The sequence below is a fragment of the Haliaeetus albicilla genome, chromosome 15, assembly GCF_947461875.1.
Source record: "Haliaeetus albicilla chromosome 15, bHalAlb1.1, whole genome shotgun sequence".
NCBI classification, from domain to species: Eukaryota; Metazoa; Chordata; class Aves; order Accipitriformes; family Accipitridae; genus Haliaeetus; species Haliaeetus albicilla.
In genome coordinates this window covers 32,526,632-32,539,058 of record NC_091497.1, presented here as the reverse complement: position 1 = coordinate 32,539,058, position 12,427 = coordinate 32,526,632, and the positions used below count along the sequence as shown (strand labels likewise).

The window sequence follows — 12,427 nt, the reverse complement described above, 5'->3', positions numbered from 1 at the left end:
GCCTTCCTGTACAAATTGAGACAAAGAGCGAGATGCTCTTGTTGCATCAACAGATACTTCGTGATACCACCCCCAAAAGACCCCAGTATCCATCTTGGGACAGGTTCAATGGCGTCACCCACCACTGCTTTGCGTTCTCGAGGCTTCTTCTGGCAGCTGTCCTGCAGGAAGAATACTGCGTAAAAGGTATTATTTTCACATGCGTTCTGCAAAGCCCCCGGTCTTTAGCATTCTCTCTCCTGCAGAGACCACACGTGGGATTTCAGAATACATTGATAACATAGACAGTCCCAGCAGCCGGTCAAATTACCTCCCCCCACCCGAGCGCAGGCCGTCAGAGTAATGACTCCTGCTTCACAAGGACTCATTTACCTTTCAACAGCATTTAAGTTCTCGGGGTCCATTTTCAGAAATGAGGCGGGCGTTTCAGTACCTAAATCGCTAGTGGCTACAGCGATTTAGGTACTTTAATCGGAACAAGAACAGGGTCACACGGAATAAAGGTGTGATTCAGATCACATCAAGCCGTAGTGGGAATTAGATTGGGTCCTCTGTACTTATACAAGAGCAAGATGTTATTTGTTTAAATGAGATTACTTTTAAATAATTTCCATTAATTTTGATTTGCCCTGGTTTTTCGTGGACCAGGAGGTTCCTCTCAAAGGGTTCGTTTAAAATTGTGCTGTCGATAAAACAAAGATACTTTGCAAGGTCCGCAGGAAGCTTCCACTGTCAGCGTGGAAGATCTGGGCTGCTGTCCCCACCATGACCTTCCCATGCTGTGTACATTCTCGGGTGGAGGACACGTCCACAACCCGTGACTGTATCAGCAGTGGCAAGGAAGGCGTTGCATTATACGAACGTGATTTTGCAAAATAATGGACTCATTCCCTGAAGCAGAAGCAGCCTGCAGGAAGGCAAAGGTCCTGGGAGGCTGCAGTGGGCAGTTAAAAATGCAAAAGCCAAGAGGTGGTCGTGCCAGAAAAGGCCACCATGGGAATACCCTTCCCTAGTTCCCACAAGGAAACTCTTCACCCAGCAGACCCCAATTCACTCCTCGGCTGGGGATCCCTGCAAACCCCCTCCGGGTTGCCAGAACACAATGCTGCCAAGTGAGATGAAGCTGCTGTACCTCTTCTTAGGCAGATGCCCCAGTTCCTCCGAATATAACTCCCACTCATTGGCAGAAATGGGATCAGCGGTTCCCGCAGGCTTTTTGGGTTGCCGCTTACCTTGCTAAGAAATATCCGAACTTGATGACGGGAGAGAGTGGGCAGTCGCTGCCCTTCTTAAGGCTCCCCAAGGCACCCGGGGGGTGAAGGGGAGGAAGGTGGGAGCCGGTGGGAGACAGGAGCGGACGCATGCTGCCACTCAGAGCTGTGGGTCTGACACAGAGGCAGAGGAGAGCCGAGGCTGCGTGAGAGGAGGAGAAAAGCGGTGGAAGTTTTTGAAGCCTGTGGTGACACGGTCCGGCTGACCTGCAGTGAAGCGTGGCTGCATTGCACGGGCAGCAGGATGAGAGCGTCAGCGCTGCAAAAGGTGCGTGGGAAGAAAGGTGCTTCGGGCAGGGGGGATGATAAGGGGCAAGGCTTTTGAAGAGTTTTAGTGGTGGCAACAGAGGGGAAAGGATTGTTTCTGACCAGTTCAGCTGTGGCTCAGGGGTATGGTCTGTTTGTAATTATAGTCCTCCCTCTGCGAGTGGTGAGACACCGTGCATGTTAATTTATGCCTACTTAATTTGTAGGCAGTCATCTTCGCTGTTTCCTAATGTCTTTGCCTGTAACTGGAGGAACACCCCTCTCTAACTCTTCTGCCTTTCATGCAAGTAAATCTCAAACTAGCTGCATTGGGATTTTGGCCCTAAGACTGGAGCTGTAGGCCAAGTGTATTATTTTTCTAATGCGGGACAGTAATGGACATTTAACTCAGTATCACAGTACATCCTATCGTAACACCAACTAGCCTGTTGCTCGCCGTAAGCATACATTACTGCAAAATACAAGCTCTTTATATTGAAGACTTAACATTTCAACACAGTTCTAGAAAACTGATACTATAATGATTGCCTGCAGTATCCTGCCCTGTGTAAGAAACTACATTAGAGAGATCATTGTCAGCAATACATTGTCAGCAATACCACAAATGAACATCACACAGGTACAAGTTAACCAGGTACAGGTAGGAGTTAACTATTGCACCATGCCAGTTAAATGTATTTTAATGCTGCCCAATAAAATTGTTATTTGTGTGATGCTTCAAGGATACACAGTGCAGAATTTAAATAGTGCGTTGTCATGACAGGACTTCAGCTGGGGTTGTGTGTAAAGACTACCTAAGTTTAATAACATTTGGTGAGATAGCGTTATTAGGTATAGACAGTGACATTCCAGAGGGTCTTGAAATAGGGCAGAAAAAGGGAAAAGGATTCATGGTCCACATGGCAAATATATCAAAGTCTTTTCTTTATACTTGCCTTATAAATCCATCATACTTTAAATCGCATCCCTGCTGTCCCTGTATTTCTAAGCTTGTTCGAGCACTGTTTTAGCACAGCTAGTGCCTATTGGTATGTACTGATATGAATCAGTGCTGTGTACTAATGACGCAGTATTGAGCTCAGTCTAAGTGAGATGAATATAAAATATCATACGCTGGGGTGGAAAATCTGAGTCCCTCACCTGCCTTCTGCATAAGCTATAATAACTCAAGAGAGGACGTTAAGATTGCTTAGCAAACATCTCTGATAAGGAAAACCCCACCCTTAGTTTTCCTGTGCAAGGAAGATGTTGGATTTAAGCCATGCATCCACTTGGTGCCCTCTTCCCTATCTCAGAAAAGGTATCACAGCATTCAAGGAGATGTCATGGAGAGCAACAGAAATAATTAAGGATTTGAAAAAGGTCTGTAAGAAAAAAGTTGGGGCAAACCATCAGGCTGGCATTAAATATCCTAGAAAACAAAGAAGAGGAGCCGTGGCACAATCTATCAAATAATGAAATACCATAGGGGAGGGTTTTTTCTAATACGAGGAAGTCATCCAAAATGCCCAGAACAGGTTTCAATGTAATTTCGAATACAGCCAATGTACGTGTGCTTCAAGGATGGATCTTAACTATGGGGATTTGTTCATGAGAAGGTTTTCCTGAAGCTCTCTACATCAGCCTGTAGCCGATGGTCCGGCTGGTCTGATGAATCGTGAATGACAGCTTTTTCATTAAAGCCATTCAATTTTGTTATTTTTTCAGCTGCCTGTTTTCAGAGGTAAAAGTTAGAACAGAAGTTGTTAAAAAAGCTGAAGTATGATTCTTCAGCCTGTGGAAAGTTGTGGGAATTTCGCTGTTAAGGCAGGACATTTCTTAAAATCCCCATGGGGTTGATGAATCACTTTTCATCTATTGATGTTGTGTTTTCAGTTCTGTTAAGGCTTCTGCAACGCCACGTCAACAGGGTTGAAAGGTAGCTAAAGTTTGCATCCATCAAGCAGTTTTACGCGTGACCCTCAGTGTAGCTGGGAAATGTGCCCTTGAAATCGGTGTGAGTTGTGAGGCGGCATGAGGAGCACTGTGTCCTGTTTGAGGCTCCCCCGTACGAGAAAGGCTTTGACAGACTGTAGAAAGGCACCAGGATGGTCACGGGCTGGAGCACACAAGATCTGAGAAGAGGCAGAGAAGGCTGGACTTGTTCAGGAGGGGGCTGAGAGGGATCTTCTCAGTGCCTACACCTACCTAACCGTAGGTGCTTATAGAGAAGATGCAGCCAGCCTTTTGTCAGAGGTGCGCGCTGAGAATAAAAAGGTCACAAGTTGCATCAAGGGAAATTCCAACCACATGCGAGGAAAAAAAGTTTTCACAGCAAGGACAGTCAGATGTTGGCAGAGGATGCCCAGAGATGCTGAGGAGTCTCCATCCCTGCAGACACTGCCCCAGGAGCCCCAGCCTGACTGTGCAGCCAGCTTTGTGTTGAACACAGGGTAGGATTGCAGACCTTGTTGTTATGCAAGTTTAAAACATGGCTGCTTTTACCACCAAAGAGAGAAGGCGTTTTGTGCATGCCTGTGTGCATGCATGTGCTTAGTGAGAGAGAACGGAACCAAAGAGGGGTAAAACTGAGAGGAAGTGCTACACACCAGTGGACCTATGGTAGGAGTACCGAGGTGAAAAGGGAGACCAAAGAATGCTAAATTTCCTTATAAAGACAAAACATTTCACTATGACGTTTTGTCACCAGTCACTTCCCTCTCCGGGCTCAGTCTTGGGCTTACAGTCTTGGACTTGACTAGTTGCTCTGCAGGAAAGGAAGATCTTCCTTAATCGCGCTGCAACTACTTTGCAGTTCCCCAACCTACAAAAAGTTTTGGGTTTTTTTTAAGAAGTTCTCCCCTTTCTGTTGGATTTGCAGCTGTCGAGCTGTTGCTCCGGCAGTTCGGACCCACCGCTTGAGCCCGGGAGGTAAGATCACAGCACCTGATGTTTTTTTAGCAAGTTGCCCTCGCTGAGTGTACGAGCAGTTTAACTGCACAGGAAACTGTGGTCGCCATGAAAAAACAGTGCAGGTTCTGTATTATTGTGAAACATTTTTCAATTGTCTTGTGCACGGCATTTCTACTGACCTTCAGGGAAGTGTTTGATGGATTTAATTGGGCAGAGTGGTCTTTGACTGAGTAGTCTTTGAATTTGCATCAGTTTGGCAGGGTGTGATAAAGTAAGAAGCCATTACTTAGATTACAGAGTGGATCCCTCTAAGAAGGGAATTATAATTCCAGTGATGAAAAACACTGATTCATAAAGCTAATGTATTTTGGCCTGTAGTGTTTACAATATACTCTGCTGACTTTTAGGACATTTATACTAGGCTTTTATGAATGTAATTTTACTCTCCAGAGAATAAATAAAACTGATTCATGATGGAGCCTGATTGTAGTAGGGACTTCTGCTTTAAAAACAGTGATAGGGGGTGGTCCTAACATTATACTTGCCTTTTAGGATCTTAACTGTTGAAACTGGTCAGGCTTGCCCCTTGCCTTCTTTAGGATTTCAGCCCAGGCTGTAGATGAACTGTGACTTGCAAACGTCTGCAGAGATTTTAGGTTGTAGTATTGTGAACAAGAGCCTTTGGGCTTAACTTTCTGCTCTGTAGGAGCAGTAGACTTGCTGGTTTTGTCAGGTAGTGGTTTCCTCAGCGTGTGGATTGGGTTTGAACGCTGTACAACTGACCCTTAAGCCTGTGAGCAACTTGACTTTTCAAGCAAATGGGACCTCAGGTCTTTGTTAGAGCAGCCAAAGTCACAGACAACGTTGGCTGGCTGACCCCTCACTGCTGCAGATATGAAGATGATCTTTAGCAAGTGGCAGGCGAGATTGTGCCATCAGAAGTGCAGATGGGTGCTCAGCAGATGGCTGTTTGATTGTCTTAATAAAAGCAGATCCTGCCCTGAAACCTCTCGTGCAGAGGAACTCCATCATGTATCACTTTCCCCCCCTTCTTGCTTGTCACACAGGAGCCATTTGCCCTCCCAAAATGGGGCCAGAGGGTCTGCAGGGGGTCAGGGATGGGGTTGTGGAAGGTCTCCTGAGCGGACAGGAGATGCGGAAACCCCTTCTGCGATGGGAAACTCCATCCAGGAGGGATGCTATGGCCAGGAGGGACTGGGAAGTACCTGCCTGCCTGCTGGTCGCGAGAGCGGGGATTTCTGCTTCCATCCTGACCATGAGGTCCAGATTTACTGAGCTCAGAAGCTGAAGACAGTGCTCACACAATAAGTCAAAAAAAGGTTGTATTATGATACTGGTTTTGAATCTGCTTCCTCAACTGAAACCAAGTAAGGGTTTGGACTGAACACTGTTATGGGTATGAAATGTTTGAGAGTCTATATGAAACTCACTGTACTTAAACAAGTCTAGTGGTGATGCTTCTCTTCTCCCTCCCTGCTCACAGAACATACCACGCACTCCATCATGTTGTATTATGCTACCAATTTTTTTTTTTTTGATCCTGTTTCCTTCTGATTTCAGTCATGAGCAGCTGTGTAGCATGGAGCAGAGCTACCTTGATAGAAATACTACAGTAAAAGTCATCACCATATATTTTTTCTAAAGTATGAAAGAACTTTAGAAAGGGGTTGAGTAAAGGGGAAGGAAGGAGATGGGGGAGATCAGGAGAGTACAGTGCATTCAGAACGTAGCTCATTTTCATATTCTTAGCTCTTTCATGCAAAACAGCAGTGAAACGCTGATACAAGATGTAAAATATTTATCAAAATGAAAAATATTGATAAAAACCCTGAAACTGTATTCACGATACTGAAACCAGCTGTGCTGCAAGACGGAGCAGGGGACTCTGCGTTGGTCGCTCTGTGCATCTTTGCAGTTATCAAAGGGGAAAGCTGTAGGATGGGAAATAAATCACTGCCCTCGGGTGAGACAAGTGGGGTGTCCCGGACACGGAGCCTACGGGGAGGAAGAGTGGCACGCAAGCCCCGAGGGATGCCCGGCGGCGGGGGCTCAGGGACCACGCCATAAAACCAAATTATTCTTGGGAGGAAAGGGGCATGGGAGGACCGTGCCTCCCGCTGCTCCAGTTCCTGCTTTGGTTCCCCATGGCACGCTCAGAGACCCTACAGCTCCCCGTGGGGCATCACCGCAGGAGGGGGTCCCAAGCGGCAGGACAGCCGATAAGGAGGGCAACATTCGGATGTTGCTGTCCTTTTCTGGTCTGTTTTGGTGGGTGGAAGGGCCCGATCCTTCAGGGGCTTGCTAAGCCCCTACAAATCCCTGCTGGCATCAGGGAGGAGTCCTGCAAAACTGAGGACAGAATACAACTCCTGGCACGGGAGCAACAGCAACAGATTTGTAAATCCAGGCGGAATCAGTCAAATGCAAATATACATATGTATCTAAAAATAATATATCCACCTCCTTTTTACAGCTGGAACATGTTTTTAATATTTTCCATGCACAGAGGAACTGTTTTCCTGCTAACAAGCCGGAAACCCAGGCCACGTTCTCCTTTCCTTGTGTCAGATACCAGGCTTTCACAGGACATTTGGGACTGAGTCAGTACTTCATGACCCGACCTTCTGCCATCGGGCTGCAGTACAGTGACTATCTTAGAGGAATAGGAAGAGAGGCTTTTATCTGTCTGCCCAGGGTTTTGTGTCCCACCTGCCACCCCAGTCGTGATGGGGAAGAAGTGGGGTAGCTCCTCAAACCGGTATCCAAAGCACCCCTTGTAGATGCTCTCCTCTTCCCCCACCTCTGTTAACAAAGGTGGAACTGGTAGGGGGGACAGGGCTTTCCCTGCCAAATAGGACATCTGTTTAATGACTGAAGCTGTTTGTCAATTTGGCTTGGTTTGAAAACCAGCTTTGGACAAAAAAAAAAATCAGCGGAAAGCATTTGACAATCAAAATGCTCCTTTTTCTACAGAAAAATGTTTTCACTTTAAAGCTAGCTAGCTTGTGTTGGTAAAGGGATAGAAAAGAGAAGCGACCCAATAAAAAATGTAGCATACTGGATTGATTTTTTCTTTTTTAAGAAAAATTTGGCAGACTCTGATTGAAAAATAATATGCACATATATGCTGTCTCCCTGGTAAGATGCATCTGACAGATAAAAAACACATAAGGAGGGTATTTATGAGTTCACAGCTCTGCTTCTTCAATGTCTTACTTTCCTTGAAGGATTAGCCCTCCCTGCCACAGAGTGGTACATTGGAAAGAGATCTCCATTTTGCTACAAACCCTGTGGATTTTCCCTTCCTAAGTCCTGTTGACTCATATTTGATTTAGGACTCAGGCATCGCATTGACAAATAAGATCCTTCATAAAATGGAACATTAAGAAAATAAATCATGGGCATCACCATGTTGCTTTCTGAACAGTGATAAATGTCTTTTCTCTGTGTTTCTTCAATTTGTGTACCAAGTAATATACGTGAAGTGCAACAGCTTAATAATTCCAGCGCCTGCATACACGGTGAGGTTTTGCTGTTGCAGGCAGCAGTCATTTTAAAATACCTTTGAGGCAAAGATTGTAATTTATTGTGGGCTGCACTGTGAATCTTGATCGTGCGCCAGGGAGGAACTATTTGCCATAACTTCAGAAAGACTCCTCTCTGTGTTTTGTATGCCGATTTAAACAGCAAGATCCCACCCAGATTGAAGGTACTGTAATCCAAGTTACATTTTGCTAATAGAGCCAATATGTTTCTGTCTACTTTAGGATTTAAAATTTAGCTCAGCATCTTTGAGGAAATTAGAAAAACCTCTTATCCATGTATATATCTATAGCTATTTAAATAGGGAAATAGTCATACCACTAAGTGCACAACTTGAAAAACAGACTTTTTTTTCTATGAACCACCTCACGTGTTCCAAGATGTTGCAATTTGTGCTTCTTAAATGATTTGCAAAGTTGTTGTGTAGGAAATCCATCTAATTGACACGTGGCTCAAAACCTGATGGTATTTGCTGATGCTGTCAGTCATGGAGAGTTGCTGGCTAGCTGAATAACTCACCAGCAAGGAAGAGACATACGGATTCTAGTTTTTATCTTACATCATTAGCAGAAAAAAACCTATCACAAAAAAAAATGTCCATGCAATCTGCCTGGAGGCTGTGACGCTGAACAAGAATAAAGGACATGGGTGGGATTGTTTGTTTGTCTAAGATGGCTGGAGACCCTAGAGCCATCGCTGCAGATTATCACTGCTCCAAACTAGCAGTAAGGCTGGGGAAATTTAGCATTAATGCTACCGTCCTACTTCGCTGTGGGTGCACTATGGATCACCCTGCTAATGCAGGGATATAAACACATTGTTTTGATCAGAACTGTAATAACAACAGGTAATAAACATTATATGAGAAAGAAGCAATATAATAGCAAGTATGCTGAGGCTATGAAGTTTAATTGGGAGATAAACTAGTCCGGATTATGCAAAAGAATATGTCTGGCTGACTAGCAACAAGATGGCTTTGCCTGTTCATGTTAGTTGAATTTTTTTGCACAAGATGAAACTTTAAAATTGAGGAACTTCTAGGCCACACTGTTGTGGTTATAACATTGATTCTTCTTTCAACATGAGATCCACTAAATAATTTCTCTTTTTCTCACCCCTTAAAGAGGCTTAAAATGACAAAAACTTGTTTCAAGAAGGCTCTTATCAGAGCCTAACTCGTAAATCTTCTCTTTCTTCTCCTCAGCCCTTCCATACTGTAGAAAATTAGCTGACTGAGACAAATAATTTGAACAGAAATGCATATGTATATATGGACTTATGTGTGGGACCTTATGAGAGAAAGGTAGAGGGAAATATTTCTGGGGAGAAATATCCTATCAGGGATATTCCACTGAGCGACCAGGAATGAGGAGGGCCCCAAAGGTGCAAGAAATATGGGACAAAAATTGAATATGCTCAAGATACTCCCTTTTCTCATATTTTTCTGGCGTGCAAGATGCTTCAGACCTATCACAAGAGTTTCTGCACAATTCTGAGTCCACTTCTCTTATTCCTGCATGCTGGTGGCATTGTCCAGGGCAGGCTGTGCGTTGGGGGAGGATTGCTGGTGATTCCTCTTTGATATCAGCTAGGAAGGCAAGGTTAATGCAGGAAAGAGCTGGGGAATTATTACCCAACCATTACGGAAAGCTGGACATTTGGAAATTGAGTTTGTGGATGAGACAAGGAAGAGGAAAGAAAAGGAACTGGAGCTGTGAGCCCGGATAAAGTAAAAGGCAGAGCTTTGTGTGCGACAGGGGACACGGTCTCATGTTGCGCCACGCAACACTAACAGCTATGTTTTGCAACAGCGAGCGTCTCTTGCTTCATCACTTTCAGAAAAAATAAACAAGTTTGAAGAGAAGATAGCAGAAGAAATAGGGAAATTTATATATGACAGGGAACACACGTGCAATCCTTTATCTCATAACTCTCCAACAGCTAGAAGGGTTACTGTATTAACAAAGTACAAGTGCGTTAACAAAATAAAGCCCTGATGGTAGAAGGTGAGTAAATATTTAGTAATTTATTCAACTACCTCAGCACCAAATTCACAGTTAAGTAGCTCCTGATGACTTAGAAATGTGTTTGTGAAGTGTAATGTTGCCCCATGAAATTTGCTTTTTTGCCTTGGGGAAAGGTACAATTTTATGTCTAGCTGTAAAGTGTGGTTTCACGTCTTCAAGGTTTTCATTGCCTTGCTTGCAATAAAGCTTAAACACCAGAGAAGCGGAGGAAAATCTGAAACAAGGTAACCATTTAATACAAGTCTTGGAAACCTTTAGGTTTTAATGGCTTTGCCATTTATTATTTATATTGCGTGGTGGGTGCACACTTTGCCAAGTAATACATAACGAGCCAGCTTCTCAGACTATGGCTTCAAAATCGAAAAAGATGAAAGAACATCAATACCACTGTGTTTCAATTTAGCAGTAACGTTCAGGTTTGAGATTATTTTAGTTCTTCCTTTATATTCCAGACTGAAAGTAGTTTGTTATTAGTTCTCTTAAAACATCAGTGGGATAGTAGGTTCTTCTGAGGATAAGGTCAAAGGAAAGGAGGCTTTACGGCACGGCTGTAATGTATTGGCTTGGAAATGACGGCAGGAAGGGGAGTGCTCTTTTGATATCAGTTCGTAGAGGCTCTTTTGATATCAGTTTGTTGCAATTCTCAGCAGCTTAGGTGAGGCCATTTTCCCTTTTCTACATTAACCTGTAACTCAGCCGTCTTCTGGGGAGGAAGGAGTGTATTTGCACAACTTCATTTTTGCTTTTGCAATAGCAGGTTTATGCTGTTTGGCAAACAAGAATGAAGTGTCAGTTCCAGGCAATGCGTAATCCGGATGCCCTGATGCCCTCTGAAGCTCAGTCTGTCTCAAGGAGTGCTTTATTTTCCTTCTGAATTTTTATTACCTTCCATTTCTTTCTTGTTGGCAGTTCCACTGTCTTTCTTGCTCTGACCCGTGGATCTGTCTTCCCTTCCTCAGCATCCTGCCTCCACATCCAAACATGTGCTGACTTTCATCTTGTTCTCTCTAAGGAACTTCAATTCTTTCACTGATTTTCGATCATGCCAAGTTCAAGATTCTTCCTCCCAGCTGCCGTTGACCTTCGAAATCTCATTTGTGCTGATAGCTAAGCTGTTTGCATTCGTTCCTTCTCAAACCCCCCTCCCTCTTGCCGTGCCTCCCCCCTGCCCAGCTTTTCTCTTTGGTTCTTGCCGTACATGTCTGTGCTCAAAGCCATCACCTGGTTCTCATCAGCTGATTTTCCCTTTGCTCCTCCCTCAGTTCCTCAACAGTTATTCCCTTCAAAGAAGCTGTTTCAACTTGTTCATATTGCCCATCATCTCCACATATTCTTCTTTGCTGTTACGCCATCCTCTGCATTTTTTTCTCTGCATCTGTCTTGTCACACTGATTTTGCAAACGGTTTGGAGCAGAGCAGTGCACTGTATGCTTGCAATGCCTTGTGGATTATCAGTAATTGGACTATTCACCCAGGGTTGTTGGATGCCCTCTTGATGGGATGCCCAAGGTATTTTCAGTTTGCGTTGAGAATGGTGAAGTGCTGGAAGCGTTTGACCCCTAGAAGCAAATAACTCTGCTCTTGTCTGATAAAATCAGAAGGAAAATATTGGGCCTGACCTCCCTCACCATTATCCAGAAGCATTTTACATTTCTGTGTGCCTAAATATCATCATTTACTTTTAATGATCTAAGAAAAATAAGCAGTTTATATACTGAAAAGTAGCTTTTTGAAAGAGGATTTGCTCGTTTTGCTGTGTGTGTTGCTAAAGCTTTGGACTTTTACTCTCTTGATTTCCCTGTTTTGTTTTTACTACTTGAACAATTTAAAAAAATGGCAGCGATTTTTAATTGTGAATAACTCTGAAACCTTGAATCTGAAAATTCTGATTTTGATTAATTGAGTGTAAATTTGAGGGCTTTCACGCACTTGCCAGAGCTTTTCTGGCTGCAGGTGAGCCTAGAATACCCACAGTGAAGACTTTCAACTCTTTCCCTGCCTTTATTGCAGTCCCTTGCCAAAACTGGGACTAGAGGTAACCCTGAAACTGTGTAGAGGTGGTGGCTATAAAGGGATTTTCTTGCTGGTATGGGCTTTACGTGGCAGATGTACTGCGATGGGCACCAGTATCAAACCCTCAGAGAGATGATGGGTTACGATGCGCTTGACCTCCCCATAATTTTTTCTCAAGGTTATAAAACTCTTTGCAAAAGTAATGTTATAGGCAGCAACCTGTGGTGTTTCTTACCTGTTCAGCTCTAGAACAGTCTTAACGCTATTAAATGTTGTGTCACAAATTATATTGCTTGATCAAGTGACTGGACTGGAAGGGATGACTTTGTAGTGGAATATGGATTTTCTTGCTGATAGTGTAAGATTTTCATGTGTCCAGGAGCATTTTAGGTA

General features: G+C 43.9%; 1 protein-coding gene across 4 annotated transcripts in view; it reads left to right on the top strand.

Moving 5' to 3' along the window:
• Nucleotides 1–12,427, top strand: part of LCP1 (lymphocyte cytosolic protein 1) — a 50,247-nt gene that overhangs the window by 15,589 nt on the left and 22,231 nt on the right. The window contains exon 1 of one of the 4 annotated variants that reach the window (XM_069802683.1): nucleotides 1,432–1,539. The exons of 1 other annotated variant lie outside the window; for it this stretch is intronic. The gene's annotated coding sequence lies outside the window, so the exon portion shown is untranslated. Of the gene's footprint in view, nucleotides 1–1,431; nucleotides 1,540–4,224; nucleotides 4,449–12,427 lie in introns of those variants that run through there. 2 more of the 4 variants (XM_069802681.1, XM_069802684.1) reach the window with 2 other exon arrangements.